Source organism: Psammomys obesus, unplaced genomic scaffold (assembly GCF_907164565.1).
Source record: "Psammomys obesus unplaced genomic scaffold, mPsaObe1.curated_primary_1811, whole genome shotgun sequence".
NCBI lineage: Eukaryota > Metazoa > Chordata > Mammalia > Rodentia > Muridae > Psammomys > Psammomys obesus.
In genome coordinates this window covers 95,083-113,624 of record NW_026590118.1, presented here as the reverse complement: position 1 = coordinate 113,624, position 18,542 = coordinate 95,083, and the positions used below count along the sequence as shown (strand labels likewise).

General features: G+C 37.7%; 1 long non-coding RNA gene across 1 annotated transcript; it reads left to right on the top strand.

The window, feature by feature from the left end:
- The first annotated feature begins 15,168 nt into the window (after positions 1-15,168).
- On the top strand, positions 15,169-18,290 carry LOC129676254 (uncharacterized). Its single transcript, XR_008720056.1, has 3 exons — positions 15,169-15,338; positions 17,505-17,586; positions 17,789-18,290. It is a non-coding gene; the product is annotated as an uncharacterized LOC129676254 (long non-coding RNA).
- The last annotated feature ends 252 nt before the right edge of the window (positions 18,291-18,542 follow it).

The following is an 18,542-nucleotide window of genomic DNA, read 5'->3' as shown; positions in this document are numbered from 1 at the left end:
GTGTGTGTGTGTGTGTGTGTGTGTGTGTGTGTGTGTGTGTGTGTGTGATAGAGAGACAGAGGCAGAGGCAGAGACAGAAAATGAGTATCAGTGCATCAAGTAGTAAAATGAAAAGAAAGCTATATGAAGTGAATTGAAAATTATTTCTCAATCTGTATTTTAATACTTTTCATCATCTCTAGGCTGACTGCACTATATAAACCAAATAAGTATGAGTGCTGACCATCTGGCTAATGTCCTTTCTGCAAAGCTAGGAGCAACAGCTGGGTGGTGGTCTTCAAAGCTCTGGTCACCATACATTACCTCATGGTTCATGGAGATGAGGTGAGTGTCGTATACATGCAGTATCCCTTTACTTTTATTACAAAAAGCCAAAACAGAAAAATTGCGAAATGTTCTTGTAAAGATCCCTCTCTACTTTTTACTTCTACTAGTGAAAGGTAAAATAAGGAAATTACATTTTTTATTTCACTAATGATTGTACTTTTGAAATAAGTGTTCTTAGAAATATACCAGTTATCTACTGTTAAAATATCCCCTGGATAAGAAGGTAAATAATAGAGTAGATATTTAATATTTAGATTACTCTTCAAATATTTTAGATTGGGACCCCTCCTCACAAATGTACTACTGCACAACTGCTTTACTTTTTGAGAGGGGCTGGACACTTGAAGGTATTATATGTTCACATGCCTGCTTCTTCCTATATACATACTTTTGATTCCACAGAACAGCTGAAATATTCTATAACATTTTTTTCTAGTTCAAATTCATAAACCTTTTAGTAATTCTTGGATTAAAATTAATGTTTAGAGATTGGTTGTAATTTGAAACTTATTGTAAAGTAGTGGTAATTACACAGGATACTATCTATAAAATAAAACATACATATGTAGCGTAATAGAAATAGGTAGCACTAAAAATGTGAAGAAATTATGGGGGGAGTCAATTTTAAATAAAGTCTATCAATCCAAGTGGATACTAAAAAATAGGATGATATTCTTACCCGACAATATAATAAAATCATTTCCACAAAGATGAAGTATAGAGCATTAAATTTAAAGCTAAAGAAAGTGTAGGTGTCTGTTCTGTACAGCATTTTGATAAGAGATAATAAAGCTAATTATAAGACTGTATAATTATAGAAAAAGGCATATCACAACATATTAGTATTAAATCAAATGTGATGTTTACTAAGAAGGCTGGATTTCAAAAAACCTAATAGAGAAAAAGTTTTAATTTTTTACATTTATTTATTATGTGTGTGCATGGTTAGTCTTGGAAACAAGTGCCTTTACTCACAGAGCCATCTTGCTTGCCTAAAGACAAATTTTAGGATGACATTTTAGTGTGTGTGTGTGTGTGTGTGTGTGTGTGTATACTGAGACATGTATGCCACAGTGCACATATAGAGATGAGAAGACAGTTTTTTTGGAGTTGGTTCTTTCTTTCTACAAAGTACATTATGGGAATCAAACTCAGGTCATCAGGCTTGATGGCAAATGCCTTTACAGGCCCTATTTGGGTAATTAAAAATATATATATACACACTATTTTTTCATGCATATAAAATTCTAAGAAAATAGATTATAAAAACTTAAAAAATTATGATGCTTGTTGCACCTAGATAGGAGGAAAAAGAAACAGATCTTTGTGATGGTCAAAGGCAACTTAACTGTAATGTTCCATTGTTATTTTGTGGGGAGGATTAAGACAGAATATTCACTATGAAGCCCTTGGCTGGTCTGGAACTCACTGTGTAGACAAGGTTGGTCTTTAACTCAGAGATCTACCTGCACCTTTAATCCAGTTCCTTCCGAATTCTGAAATTAGTGTACACCACCTCAACTGGACCTTTCCTTCCTTTTATAAAATTAGCTTCAAGGTGGATACAGAAGAAAAAAAAAGCAGCTGTCATTTCTAGTTGGTGAGGTACCCAGATATATAATTATTTTTGCACTGTTTTGCAATTTAAAATGAGTCAAAAAAAGAGAGAAGAGGTTAAACAGAAAGTCTTGAGAGCAAACCATTTAGTTAAAATCGTTAACGAATGCATCTGTATATAAAACTAACCTTTAAATTTGGTACATAATGTTTAACAGCATTTTATTCAATATCTTGCCTTTCGAAACTCTGTTTACTTTATACAACTTCCTGTACAAAAGTGTCTTAGAAGGTAAGATGAGTCTTTGATGGAAATATTTCTATGGAACAAAGAAGGAAAAGATCTGAAAGCTATTCCTTGTAAAGAAAATGCTTCCATATTATTGAGGATGTGATGTGGTGAGAAATTTATGGAGGTAAATATCTCTCAATTCATTGATACAAATGTGAACGCTTACTAGCTTATTAATTGACGTCTAGGTCTTTACTCAATGAGGCCTTATCCAGCCTACCAAAAATTGTTCTACATTCTTTTCTTTATGCTACTTCCCAGTCTGAGTTTCCTTTATTCCACTTCTCATTAGCTGTTTTGTTTTGTTTTGTGGTCATTACTTTCTGTCATCCCACATTCAAAGATCACAAGAGCTGAAACTTTTGACTTCCAACACCTAGAACAAGACCTGACTTGCAGTAGGTACTGTTTGGTGAATTAATATGTTGATGAATAAATAAAGCTACATTTGAAGGTTGTGTAGCTAGACATTGACATTCTAAGGCCTTTTCCCAGTTTCTATGTGAAGTATGGGGCAGGATCATTTGCTAAGGGCAGGAAAGTAAAAAAAGAGATGGTAGGAACAGGCTGGGACAGTAAGAATTCACAATACTTTAATATTGAAGATATGAAAGAATCTAAAATTATTTCTTCTGTTCAATAATGTCACTATCAGCACATCATATATCAAAGGTTTAAGGAATGAAAAATAAACTTTGAGTGCTTGAGAATTGTCAGATTAGATTAATGAAGTAAAATCTAGATATTATAGTTCAAAGCTATTGGAGTATACGGGTGAATTGGGTTAAAATCTTTGCATTTGTTGACATATTGCAAATAATATAACTGAATTAGAAATAACATACCTCATTTTTATGCTATATTATGTCAACATTCATCAGGGGAGATAGCAGATGCCTGAATAAAAAGTCCCTCTCATACAGAATGATCTCATCTGACATCATAAATATCAAGAAAGGGTCAGTAAACATCATTAATTTCTAAGTAAACCCTGAAACACATATAGTTGACTTTGAATTTTGTACAGAACACAACACTATTTTAAGACATATATGTCACAGTACTTCTCAAACTTTTACTGATATTTATGATTTTCCTTTATCTTTTGTAGGATACATGGTGTGATAAGAACTGTGAATATCAATGAGCTTCTAAACACACTTCCAGTCATTCAAACCCAACTTGATACTCTTCTTAATTTTAATGTAAAAGCTTTTGTCTTTTTTTCTTTTTCAGAGCTGAGGACCTAACCCAGGGCCTTGAGCTTGCTAGGCAAGTGCTCTACCACTGAGCTAAATCCCCAATCCCAATGTAAAAACTTTTAAGAATATTAATAAATGGTATAATTTAACTGTATCTGGGAGAACAAATTATCTTTAACTGTTGTGATAATTAGATAATTCTTTATTTTTTAGGCAAATCCTGACCAACTAACCAACGGGATCATACAGTCTGCTTTTATACTTCTCTTTAAAGATACTCTTTGCCTTTTTTGGCTAATAATGAAGGGATCCTTAATATTTTAGACAAGTTAAAAACTTTTTAAAAATTCCAATATTTTTAAAAGAAAATTTTAAGTGTAGTTTATTTGTAAAAGTATTTTTATCTTTATATTTATATTTGTTGTAGACTCAAAATAGAAGATTTTTGAAGACTATGTATTTTAAAATAATAAAATACCACTACATTATACATTAAGGAAAATTAGTACAGCTCTCAGTTTCCTCTTGTGTTATCTATTATTTCTATTTTTAAGGAATTATTTTAACATGAGGAAGAACCAATGCAAGGAAAGTTTGGATATTTACATCAAGTTTCTTGGAAGAACCAAACTGATAGAATTCCTAAAGGTCACAGAGGTTAGAAATGTATTTGTATCCAAGGATTTTCTGTTGCTCTGTATTCATTTAGTATACCCTTATTTCACTATCAGAAGCAGTTTCAAAACTGAATCAAACCATATATATATATATATATATATATATATATATATATATATATATATATATGGCATGACATAAATCTTTCCAGGCACTGGACAATAGAACAGGTCTGTAGTGAGCGAGACAAAGAAATAATAGCAAAGGTAAGCCTTATTTTCCCTCATGCTCAGAGTAATGCAAGCAAAACAAGGTGAATCACCCCTAGGTCACTGACAGGAAAACTTTTAAAAACCAAAGAGAATAAACAAAAGTTATCTATGAGCACAACAGTGTGAATAGTGGCTGACTTTTACTTGGAAAGTTATAACACATTCACATGACAACTTACACAGCTTATACAATTTAGTTCTTCCCCAAATATCAAAAATTCAGTACTAGCAGGCCTCTTCTTTTAGTCTATCCTTTGGATAACTATAATGTACATATGTTTGTCTGGCATGCTCTTTTCTTTTTTGTGGGGAGAGGTCTTTTCAAGACATAGTTTCTCTGTGTAGACTTGGCTATCCTGGACTTACTTTGTAGACCAGACTGGCTATGAACGCACAGCGATCCACTAGTGCTGAGATTACAGGCATGTGCCACCACACCTGGCTAGACAGTCATATTCTTGTTATACTTTTTCTTTTGAATATCCACAACGGCCCATCTGTTCCTTTTTTTTTTAATTACTGCTCTCTACAGTTATATGTATGCTGTCTTCCTCTTTGTGAATTCAGTAATTTGAAGTTGAGCGGAAAAACATTCCAAATGTTTCTCAGGTCAGTGGCCTATAGAGTAAATTTTTATATTTGGATGTCCATTGTATTAGTAGTCATCAGAAGACTCTTTTAAAATTAACATACAAAGGAATGGGTTTCATTATGGCCTTTTAATATACATTTTGTTTTGTTGAAATTTTTCCACTTTACTCCTCCATCAACATGCCTCCCTCCTTCTGGTCTCCTTCCTTTCTCCAGTAGCTACTCTTTTGCTTTGATGTCACATATATTCCGTTGCTCTTTTCTTTTTCCCCACTCCCTCCATGAAGTCTTCTTTCTCCTCTGAGTGTCTCTTCTCAGTGTCATGATCTACACACATACACATACACACACATCTATGTATGAATCAATCATCTATCTTTGCAGATATATAAAAACTTTAAAACTAGCCATTTCTTACTTTGTTTTTGAGACAGGGTCTTAATAAGTTGCCTAGACTCTCCTGGAACTCACTATGTTGCCCAGGCAGGCCTCTAACTTGTAATCCTCTGGTATCAGCCTTCCTGACTGAAGGAATAACAAGCCTTCACCACTAAACCTACCTTTCAATTAATCTTTAATGAAACTGAGCTACAGCTATAGGCCTAGGGGCCAGGGCAGAAGGTAGGGCAGATTCTGATGGGGAGTGGAATTTCTGAAGTAAGAGGTATCCATATCATCTCCAACAAAGAAAGCTGACAAATTCCTTGGAAAATCTGGTTACTTAGAACTTTCACAGCCATCCCTTCAAGCATCCCCATCCTATGGGTTCACAGTGAGAACTGCTGTTGGCTTAAATAATATTGGGCTTCCTTAAAGAGCAGTTAGATAATCTCAGTAGTAGGGAGACAAAGATAAAATGAGAATGTTTAGGTTAGTACATAGAAAGACAAAAGAGAAACACAATCTCAGCCTCTTAGTTCCTAAGAAAAGCAAAATGGGCTAGGATCATGGCTAGGTATCTACAGAATTCACTGCCCTGGTTTTTAATTCACATTGGTATTTCTGGTCCTGTGGAGGCCCCCAGGGAAGTAAGGGTATTCTTGCTGAAAACTACCTCTGCCATTGCTGCATCTCGCACAACTGGTCAGCATGTGCACCCTGAATTCTAAGGAGACATTTGTCAGGAGGAATACCCAAGTGGCGGGCCACATCTCCTAGTATTCTACCCATCTCTTCCCTTTTTACCTCAGTGCTGGTCTGTAGGATACTTGTGTCAGAAAAGTGGAGTACATGCATTGAAGATTCTGCAAGAGGCAGATGATGGTCTTGTTGGTAGAAGTTCATGCAAGTCTTCAGGCATTTCTATGCAAAGCAGCTCTGTTTACTGGATGAGCTTCATTATTATGTGGCTCCTTCGGCCACAGCCAGTAAAGAAAATCTTTTGTCAAGGTCTTCAGCTAGCAGTATGCCCCAGTCAACTGGCTGTCACAGGTAATCTGGAAACCCTGGAATAGAGTGAAATTCTCTAGGCTCGGTGGGAGAGTGGACGACAAGAATAAAAGACTGAGGTCAGCTCCACTTTGTGCTACTTGGTCAGTGTCCTTGACAGAGGTCTCTTTTTTTAAAAAAAGTACCAGTTCAGACAATTAACTGCTAGATTCCATGGAGAGCTGTTAAAGTCTTCCTTTTTGACTAGACTGTACTTCCAGCAGGCTTTTCTCTGTGTTGATGGTTAAGCTGGTCACCACTTGAGAGATCGCTTCAGATGTTACCTTTCTGGGGAGGAAATCTGTCTCATTCTTTCAGTTACTCCTTCTTACACTTAATTTGCAAAGGATCTGTTCTGTCTGCAGTCAGACACACTTCTATCTTTTGCTAAAATAGTTCAGACATCATGTGTCTGGTCCACACTGCCTGTCAACAGTTCTGGATGAAAACATGGGGATCCGATAGATGGCTCTGCCATAATGTTTGCCCAAATAAATTTTCCCACAGTCACCACAGTGCCTCCATTGTTTGAGTGACCACATTTGTAATAAAGGAGGTCTTACAGCCTCGCTCTCACCTTTTGCATGCAATGCACTTGCTGCATTTAACTTTTTGGATTTCTAAGCGGCTTCTGCCAGTTGCATCTGCTATGCTTAGAAGGCAGCATTCGTGGATTTACAGCTGGCAGTGAACTGTCCAAACTAAATCAAACCAAAAATGTTTCCAACATATTCAAACACTGAAAAGTTTTGTATTTATTCTTTTGGAATTTTCTCTGGGTCATATCTACACGACTGGAAACAGTTCTTTTGCTAAATCTTCCAGCCAGTTCAGTACTTTGTATCATTTATCTTTCCTCTCAAATCTCTTCTCTCCCAGTGATCCAATTTTATCTATGATACAGTATAGGACATCACTGGGGAAATAATCTTCTATAAGAGGAAATCTTCATATTTCATTTTAATGGAACTGGAGAATGAAACATATGTTTATATGTATTCAGCAAGTATTAGTTAAGCATGGACTTTGTGCCAAACACTTAAGATTTATAATTGATGGACTGAGGGAGGGGCATAGGAGAAAAAGTGGGAGGGAGGGTGGGATTGGGAGGAGACAAGGGAGGGAGCTACAGCTGGGATACAAAGTGAATAAACTGTAATAAATAAATAAATAAATAAATAAATAAATGAATAATAAAAAGAAATATTCTCAATGAAAAAAAGATTTATAATTGAACAAAACAGAGAAAAACTCCTATTTTACTGGAGTGTATGTGGGATTTGTTGTGATCAACTTGTGTTGCTGTTTCTAAATTTTTAAAAATTTATTTATCTATCTATCTATCTATCTATCTATCTATTTATTTATTTATTTATTTATGTAATACATCCTGACTGTAGGCTCTTCTCCCTCCACTCCTCCCAGTTGTCTCCACCTCCCCTCTTCCCTAGATCTACTCCACCTTCCCCAAATCCTACCAACCCCAGGAAAGAACAGGCATCTCAGGAACATCAACTGAACACGGCACAAGAAGATACAGTAAGATCAGGCACAAGCCTGGGCGAGGCAACCCAGTAGGAGGAAAGGGCTCCCAAAAGCAGACAAAAGAGTCAGAGACAGCCCCTATTCCCACTGTTAGGAGTGCCCCCCCCCAAAAAAAAAAAAAACCCCAAGCCAACAACCATAAGATATATGCAGAGGAACTAGCATAGAAGCATACAGGCTCTTTGACTGATGCTTCAGTCTCTGAGACAGCTCATGGGCCCTGCTTAGTTGATTCCACTGGCAGTCTTCTCCTGGTGTCCTCTACCACTCTGGTTCCCACAGTTTCTGCCCCCTCCACTTGCACAGGGTTCCAGAGAGGAGAGATCTGATGGAGACCTCCTACTTAGGTTCTTTCTCACCCTAATGTTTGTCTGTGGGTCTCTATATCCAACTCCATCAACTGTGGGAGGCAGCTTCTCTGATGACAACTGGACGAGCCACTGATCTACTAGTATAGCAATCATTAGGAATCATTTCATTTATTTTTTTGGGGGGGTGCAGTTGTGTCTGATTCTACCCTAAGTCTCTCGGTTATCCACCCTCCAGTTTCTGGTCATCCAGGCAGTGTCTGGCATGGGTCCTCTTGTGGCATGGGCCTCAAATTAGACCAGTCATTGGTTGGTGACTCCTGCAAGTTCTGGCTGGCCATTGCCCCAGCACATTTTGCAGGCAGGAGAGACAGGTTTTAGGTGAGGATTTCATGGCTGGGTTGGTTTCCCAGTCCCACCACTGGAAGTCTTGTGTAGTTACAGAAGATATCCTCCATTAAAACGAGTCTTCCACAGGATCACCTTCATAGATTCCAGGGGGAGATTACACTGCACTAGGTTTTCCGATCTCACCCCACCCCCAATGTTCTCAAAATCCAGTTGTCTCTCCCCATACTTTCTCCCTTCTTCCATCCACCCCACCAGGTTCCTCCTATTTCCATCCCCACCTGCCCCCAGTCCACCCCCCCAAAATATATTATATTTCCCCTTCTTAGGGAAGTCCATGCATCCCTCACTTCTCTCCCCAGAGCCCTTTTTGTTACTTAGTTGTTCTTGGTCTGTGGATTGTAGCTTGATTATCATTAATTTAACAGCTAATATCCACTTATAAGTGACTACATACCAAGTTTGTTTTTCTGGATCTCTGTTACTGGCACAGCCATAATGGAAATGACAAGAGTTATGAAGCTAACCTGAATGCTGTGATTGCTGTCATTCTATCTCTAATTTTTTTTTGGTTTTGGTTTCTGTGTGTTGCAGTCTTGGAAACTCTCTGCACTATAATTCATTTTATGTCTTTTCCTGAAAAAATTATATCTGAGTCTTTTAGGAAAAATCCTAAAATTAACTTTATCTGCCCACTATTTGGCAGTCTTCCTTATGCCCTGGAGATGATTATGTATAGATAAGCACATAGTTAGATGAGGCCATTATGCCAGGAATCTTCTTGTGGTATCTGGCCCTGAGCAAACTCAAACAGTATAACTGGTGCAGGGTAAACAGAGACAACTAATAAACTCTGATTGACCAGAAGAATAGGTTGCAGATTCAAGGCCTCTTCATTATAAGCTCTCTGAAAATGTAGTTTAAAGACGGGGGAGGGAGGTGTCATAGCAACTACACTCCTAGAGGAACAGAACTCAGTAAAAAGATAGATTGACTAAAATAAACCGTTTTCTACTTTATAGCATAGATGATGAGACATATAGTAAAAGAAGTTAGGTATTGGTATTTACTATTCATAAAAAGACCAGTTCAGATATTTCCGTTTGTCTGTAATGCTTTAAAACTGCAAACACAACCTAAAAGCAGGCTGTCATATAATAAATGTGTTTGCATTGGAGAAGACATTTGCTAGAATCTTTAAATTGGAGTTACAGGGCTGATTGTAAAAAAAATATTTGTTCGGTTTATATTTTCTAATTGTGACTGAACTTGTAAACCCTGCACATGTAATAAAAAATCAAACATAATCTGTATTTCTTGGATAATCATTAGTCTGTATTTGCTCTGTGAAACTTTTATAAATAAAGAAGCACCTGCTTGCTAGTCCATCAGAGCTGCAAGACTCCCCTGACCATCACCTGATTCACTCCTCCCTCCTTTCTTAGACTCCTTATCTCCTCTGTAGTTGCCTTGTCAGCGCCAACCAACCGACCTGCCAGGGAAGCCCACCCCCTGCATCTTACCTCACTCAGGATGATTAATTTTTCTAGTTCCATGTATTTGCCTAAAATTTTCATGGATGTTATTTTTGGTTTGTTTTTTCAAAACAGAGTTTCTCTGTATGGCTTTGGGTGTCCTGGAACTCACTCTGTAGACTAGACTGGCCTCAAGCTCACAGAGATCTGCCTGCTTCTGCCTCCCAAGTGTTAGAGTTAAAGGAGTGCACTGCCACCACTCTGAAATGTTATCCTTTTAACAGCTGAGTAATACCCCAGGAGTGTAATGCTTGTTTATTTTTTTTGTGTATATTTTTGCAATCTATTTTATATATATTGACAAGAGACTGTGAAATATTTAGCCATGCAGAATATGTGACCAGACCAGAGCATGTGTTGGAAGATTTTGGTGATCATTAACTCTACCCTGAAGTGATGGACTACAAATTGTAATGTGTGTTACCTACACTTCAATCAATAATATTAGCAAGTCTCTCCCAATCTGTAGGCTGTCTATTTGTTTTGATGACAGTGTCTTTTGCTTTACAGAAGCTTTTCAGTTTCGTGAGGTCCCATTTATTGATTGTTGCTCTTAGAGCCTGTGCTGTTGGTGTTCTGTTCAGGAAGTTGTCTCCTGTGCCAATGAGTTCTAGGCTGTTCCCCACTTTTTTTTCCAACTGATTTAGAGTATCTGGTTTTATGTTGAGGTCTTTGATCCACTTGGACTTTAGTTTTGTGTAGGGTGATAAATATGGATCTATTTTCATTTTTCTGCATGTAGACATCCAGTTGGTCCAGCACCATTTGTTGAAGATGCTGTCTTTTTTCCATTGAATGGATTTGGCTTCTTTGTCAAATATTGAGTATTCGTAGGTGTGTGGGTTTATTTCTGGGTCTTCTATGCGGTTCCATTGATCCTCCTTTCTGTTTCTATGCCAATACCATGCAGTTTTTATTACTGTTGCCCTGTAGTACAGCTTGAGATCGGGAATAGAGATACCTCCAGATGATCTGTTGTTATACAGGATCGTTTTGGAGATTCTGGGTTTTTTGTTTCTCCATATGAAGCTGAGAATCTTTTTTTCAAGGTCTGTAAAGAATTGAGTTGGTATTTTGATGGGAATTGCATTGAATCTGTAGATTGCTTTGGGCAGGATGGCCATTTTCACAATGTTAATCCTACCAATCCATGAGCATGGGAGATCTTTCCATCTTCTGAGATCTTCTTCAATTTCTTTCTTCAAAGACTTGAAGTTTTTCTCAAACAGGTCTTTCACTTGCTTGGTTAGAGTCACACCAAGGTACTTTATGTTATTAGTGGCTATTGTGAAGGGTGTTGTTTCCCTAATTTCTTTCTCAGCCTTTTTGTCTTTGGTATACAAGAGGGCTTCTGATTTTTTTGAGTTGACTTTGTATCCTGCCACTTTGCTGAAGGTGTTTATCAGCTGAAGAAGTTCTCTGGTTGAATCTTTGGGGTTGCTCATGTATACTATCATATCATCTGCAAATAGTGACACTTTGACCTCTTCCTTTCCGATTTGTATCTTCACCAACCCTTTATCTGACAGAGGGTTAATATCCAGTATATATAAAGAACTAAAGAAGCAGAAAAACAACAAACCAAGTAATCCAATTAAAAAATGAGGAACAGAGCTAAACAGAGAATTCTCGAAAGAGGAACATCGAATGGCAGAGAAACACTTAAAGAAATGCTCAACCTCATTAGCCATTAGGGAAATGCAAATCAAAACGACCCTGAGATTTCACCTTACACCCATCAGAATGGCCAAGATGAAAAACTCAAGTGATAGCACATGCTGGAGAGGTTGTGGAGAAAAGGGAACCCTCCTCCATTGCTGGTGGGAATGTAAACTGGTTCAACCACTATGGAAGTCAATCTGGCGCTTTCTCAGACAACTAGGAGTAGTGCTACCTCAAGACCCAGCTATACCACTCCTAGGTATATACCCAAAATTTGCTCAAGTACACAACAAGGACATTTGTTCAACCATGTTCGTAGCAGCTTTATTTGTAATAGCCAGAACTTGGAAACAACCCAGATGTCCATCAACGGAGGAATGGATACAGAAATTGTGGTATTTTTACACAATGGAATACTACTCAGCAATCAAAAAGGAGGAAATCATGAAATTTGCAGGCAAGTGGTGGGATCTAGAAAAGATCATTCTGAGTGAAGTATCCCAGAAGGAGAAAGACAAACTTGGTATATACTCGCTTATATAGACCTACAAGACATGATAAACATAATGAAATCTACACACCTAAAGAAGATAATCAAGAAAGTGGACACAGGCGAAGGTGATTAATCCTCATTTAGAAAGACAAATGGGATGTGCATTGAACGTATGACAGGAGTCTACCACAAAAGGCATCTGAAAGACTCTACCTAGCAGTGTTTCAAAGCAGACACTAAGACTCATAACCAAACCCTCGGCAGAGTGCAGGGAATCATATGAAAGAAGGGAAGTTAGTATGATATGGAAAGGATAGGAGCTCTACAAGGACCAAATATATCCGGGCACAGGGTCTTTTCTGAGACTGACACTCAACCAAGGACCATCTATGGATATAACCTAGAACTTCTGCTCGGATGTGGCCCGTGGTAGCTCAGTAACCAAGTAGTTCTCCAAAGTAAGGGGAACACGGACTATTTCTAACAGGATCTCAAGGGCAGGCTGTTTGACCCCCCCCCCCCAGGGGAGGAGCAGTCTGTTAAGCCACAGAGGAGGACTTTGCAGCCAGCCCTGAAGATACCTGATAAAACAGGGTCAAATGAAAGGGGAGGAGGTCCTCCCCTATCAGTGGACTTGGAAAGGGGCAGGGAGGAGACCAGGGAGGGAGGGTGGGGTTGGGGAGGGAATGAGGGAGCAGGATACAGCTGGGACATAGAGTTAACAAAATGTAACTAAAAAGAAAAATAAAATTAAAAAAATATAAAAAAATAATAATATTAGCAAGTCTCCAAATGTTAGCAGCATAGTTTGTTTCCCTTGTACATTCTATATTCATGATACTAAAATGCTGTAACTGGGTGGCCCTTTTTAAACTAAACATTATTTACAAAACAGAGGGTATTTGTTTCTAAAGCTTTTGTAAATAAAGGCTTCAGAAATGAAAAAAAAATACCCCATTGTGTAAATGTACCACATTTTCTTTCGTTTTCAATTGTTTATAAATTTATTTATACACTTTACATCCTGATGGTAGACCCTTCCTCATCTCCTCCCGTTCCCATCCTCCCTCCCACTTCCCCATATCCCCCCTCCCTTACTCCTCAGACAAGGGGAGCCTCCCCCTACCAACTCAGACCAGCACATCAAGTTGCCTCAGGACTTGGTGCATCTTCTTCCTCTGTGGCCTGGCAGGCAACAGAGCCCATGTCAGCAACAGCTCTCTCTCCCCACATGTTGGCCAAGGTACCCATCATCTACATATGTGTAAGGGGCTTACTTAGGTCGAGTCCATGCATGGTCGTTGTTTGGTGCTCCATAAGCCCCCTGTGCCCAGGTTGATTCTCTCTGTTGATCTTCTTGTAGAGCTCCAGTCTTCTCTGAGTCCTTCTGTTCTTCCCTCCATTCTTTCACAAGACTCCCTGCATTCCTCCCGATGTTTGGCTGTGAGTCTCAGTATCTATTTAGATCCAATATTGGGTAGAACTTCGCAGAGGACAGCTATGCTAGTCTCCTCTCTGTAAGCATAGCAGAGTTTCATTAATAGTATCAGGGGTTGACTCTTTCCCATGGGTGGATCTCAGGTTGCACCAGGCATTGGTTGGACATTCTCTCACTATCTGTTCTATTTTTATCCTGCACATCTTGTAGTCAGTGTAAATTTTGGGTCAAAGTGTTTGTGGGTGGGTTGGTATACCCCTACCTCCACTAAAAGTCCAGTCTACTTAGATGGTGGCCTCTTCAGTCTCCGTGATCCCTGCAACTAAGAGTCTCAGCTAGAGTCACCCTTATATCCTCCCAGGAGCCTAACAGGTTATAGGTCTCCAGCTTGTCTCAGAAATGTCCCCACCCATGATTTCTCTTCTCTCTGTAAGGCTTCTCTCCTGCTACCTTCTCTCCCCAGTTTGATATACACCCTCATTTCTCTTCACACTAAATCTTCAACTCTGTTCCTTCTCTTCAACCACTTCTGGTATCTATTCTATTTTCACTTCTGAGTGATAGTTAAGTATCCTCCCTAGGGTCCTCCTTGTTACTTATCTTCTTTGGGTCTGTGGATTGTAATATAGTTATCCTGTATTACATGGCTAATAGCCACTTATAAGTGAGTATATACCATGCATGTCTTTCTAGGTCTGGGTCACCTTACTCAAGATGATCTTTTCTAGTTCCATCCATTTGCCTAGAATTTTCATGATCTCCTTCTTTTAAATAGCTGAATAGTATTCCATTGTGTAACTGTAGCCCAATTTCTTTATCAATTCTTTGGTTGAGAGACATCTAGCTTGCTTCCAGATTCTGGTTATTACAAATAAAGCTACTATGAACATAGTTGAGCAAATGTCCTTGTTGTATGTTGAAACATCTTTCGGGTATATGCCCATGAGTGGGTCATGAGGTAGATCTATTCCCAATTTTCCAAGTAAGTGTCACATTTATTTCAACAGTGATTTACAAGTTTTTACTCCCACTACTCATGGAGTAGTGGTCCCCTTGCTCCACAATCCTCTCCAGCATGTGCTGTCACTTGAGTTTTTGATCTTAGCCATTCTGATTGGTATAATATGGAATCTCAGAATCAGTTTGATTTGCATTTCCCTGATGACTAAGGATATTGAGCATTTCTTTAAGTGCTTCTTTGCCATTTGAGAGCCCTCTATTGAGAATTCTCTGTTTACTTCTGTACCCCATTTTTAATTGGATTATTTGGTTGTTGCTGTTTAATTTTTTGAGTTCTTTATATATTTTGGGTATTAGTTCTCTGTTGGATGTAGGGTTCATGAAGATCTTTTCCCAGTCTATAGGCTACTGTTTTGTCCTATTGACAATGTCCTTTGCCTTCCAGAAGCTTTTCAGTTTCGTAGGTCTCATTTATTAATCATTGATCTTAGAGCCTGTGCTGTTGGTGTTTTATTCAGGAAGTTGTCTCCTGTGCCAAGAGTTCAAAGTTTTTCCCTACTTTCTCTTCTATGATTTAGTGAATCTGATTTTATGTTGAGGTCTTTGATCCACTTGGACTTTAGTTTTGTGCAGGGTGATAAATATGGATCTATTTGCAATCTTCTACAAGTACACAGCCAGTTAGACCAACACCGATTATTGAGGATTTTTTTTTTCCGTTATATGGTTTTGACTTCTTTGTCAAAAATCAAGTGTCCGTAGGTGAGTGGGTTTATTTCCGGGACTTTGATTCAATTCCATTGATTGACCTGTATTGTTTTTATGCCAATACCATGCAGTTGTTATTACTATTACTCTGTAGTACAACTTGAAATCAAGTATAGTGATACCTACAGAGGATCTTTTATTGTAAGACTGTTTTCATTATCCTGGGTTTTTTGTTTGTTTGTTTGTTTTTCCATATGAATTTGAGAATTGCTCTTTCAAGGTCTGTAAAGAATTGTGTTGGAATTTTGATGGGAATCATATGATTGCCTTTGGTAAGGTGGCCATTTTTACTGTTAAGCTTACTCAGCCATGGTCATGGGAGGTCTTTCCATCTTCTGATATCTTCTTCAGTTTCTTTCTTCAGATACTTGAATTTCTTGTCATACAGGTCTTTCACATGCTTGGCTAGAGTTATATCAAGATATTTTATATTATTTGTGGCTATTGTGAAGAGTGTTGTTGCACCAATTTCTTTCTCAGCCCATTTATCATTTGTATAAAGGAGGGCTACTATTTAATTTTGTATCCAACCACTTTGCTGAAGGTGCTTATTAGCTACAGGAGTTTTCTGGTGGAATTTTTGGGGTACACTATCATATCATCTGTGAATAGCGATACTTTGACTTCTTTCCTTCCAGTTTGTATCACTTTGATCTCCTTTAGTTGTTTTATTGCTCTAGCTAGGACTATAAGTACTCTGTTGAATAGATATGAGAGAGTGACTACCCTTGTCTTGTCCCTGATTTTAGTGGAATTGCTTTAAGTTTCTCTGAATTTAATTTGATGTTGGCTATCGGCTTGCTGTTTATTGCCTTTATTATATTTAGGTGTGGGCCTGGTATCCCCGATCTTTCCGAGACTTTTATCATGAAGGGGTGTTGGATTTTGTCAAAGGCTTTTTCAGCATCTAATGAGATGATTCTGTTTTTTTTTTTCTTTCAGTTTATTTATATGTTTGATTGCATTGATGGATTTTCATATGTTGAACTATCCCTGCATCCCTGGGATGAAGCCCACTTGGTTATGGTCGATGATATTTTTGATGTGTTCTTGGATTTGGTTTGTAGGTATTGAGCAATTTCACATCATTGTTCAAGAGGGAAATTAGTCTGAAATTTTCTTTCTTGGTTGACTCTTTGTGTGGTTTAGGAATCAAGCTGACTGTAGCTGCATAGAATGAGTTTAGTAATGTTCCTTCAGTTTCTATTTTGTTGAATAGTTTGAGGAGTATCAGCTCTTATTAGAAAGTCTGGTAGAATTCTGCGCTGAAATTCTGAGCTGGGATTTTTGGCTGGGAGATTTTTTAATGACTGCTTCTATTTCTCGACATGTTATAGTACTATTTAGATTGTTCATCCGAACTTGATTTAACTTTGGTAAATGGAATCTATCACGAAAGTTGTTTATTTAGATTTTCCAGTTTTGTGGAATATAGGGTTTTGAAGTAAGACCTAATGATTGTTTGTATTTCCTCAATGTCTGTAATGTCCCCTTTTTCATTTTTGATTTTGCTACTTTGGATACTTTCTCTCTGATTTTTAGTTAGTCTGGTTAAGGGTTTGTCTATCTTGTTGATTTTCTCAAAGAACCAGCTCTTAGCTTTGTTGATTCTTTGTATTGTTTTCTTTGTTTCTAAAGTTATTGCTTTCAGCCCTGAGTTTGATTATTCCCTGCCCACTACTCCTCTTTGGTGTGTTTGCTTCTTTTTGTTCTAAAGCTTCCAGATGTGCTGTTAAATTGCTAGTATGGGATTGCTTCAATTTCTTTATGAAGGCCCTTAGTGCTATGTACTTTCCTCTTAGCACTGCTTTCATTGTGTTCCACAGGTTTGGGTATTTTGTGCCTTCATTTTCATAGAATTCTAGAAAGTCTTTAATGTCTTTCTCATTTCATTCCTGACCCAGTGGTCATTGAGTAGGGAGCTGTGTACCCCATTTTCTTTATCCGTTCTTCAGTTGAGGGACAGCTGGTTTGTTTCCAGTTTCTGACTATTATGAATAAAGCTGCAATGAACATACTTGAGCAAGTGTCCTTGTGGTAGAATGAAGTAATTGTAGCTTTAATGTTTCTTATAGAATTGTCTTAGAGTAAATATTTTACAATAAGATTATGAATTTGTTAAACATATGAAAGAATTAACATTTTATAATAACATTTTAGGTACCACACAGTTTAATTGAAGCACTAAAACAGCATATAGCTTCTTTGGAATTGGAAAAAATGACATACTGTCTCCTTTTAGGTAAGCTAATAAATATCTTTATGTAGGCTAAATTTGCTTCCTTCTAAATAATTTCCTTCACCTTCAATTTTTAACAATACAAGACTGCCTAAATAAAGAACTGTGACTATGGTGAAATACTATTCTATTTGGGAAGGTTCTAGAAGATATATGTTCTTTTAGTCATCCTCATTATGTCTCATTTTTCTTTTCTTCACTTTAGCCTGAAGCATGCACTTGTGCCATTCATTCTAAATAGTCCAGTTGTGAAAGCTTCAAGAAGTTCTTGCTTTGCAGGCAATATGATTATGATTTGTTGGTATAATGTTCTTTTAGAATGTATACAATTTACCCTTGTTCATTCAAATGCTGATTTCTCTACCCCACTATCTGGTTTTAATCCGGACATTGCATTGCGATGTTTATTCTAAGCATCACCTGTATCAAGTTTGTGTAAACATGCAACCATTTGTTCTCTGTATTGTCAATAAAACAACCAGCCACAATGCTGAGCAATGGAAAGAATACGGTGGGACATCCTGGTTCAGAGGGGAGGAGAAAGAAGCAAGTGGAGGAGGAGCAGAGATTGGCAGGAGGGGATTTCGAACCATGAGGAGAAATGAACCCGACCTAAGATATGATTAAAAGCAAGTTTAATGGGTGAAATCTGAATGGTAGAAAACTACGCAGGCTTGGAGGTTTAGGATGCAATAACTGTTGCCCAGCATTGTGCTCTAGGTTAATTAAATAAATCCTGTATCTATTCTGACAGCCAGTTTTATTTTTCTTTTGTACATATATTTTCAATGGACACTTCTGCATGTTTTATGGGTAAGTTTGAAGAAAATTACAATAAACAGAGATTCTCTGAGTAAAGACACAGACACACATACTCATACACACGTTTAATTTCTAAAATAATTGACTGTCACCTTTTTCTGCTTTTGTTTTGTTTTTTACACTTTTTTAATTGTAAT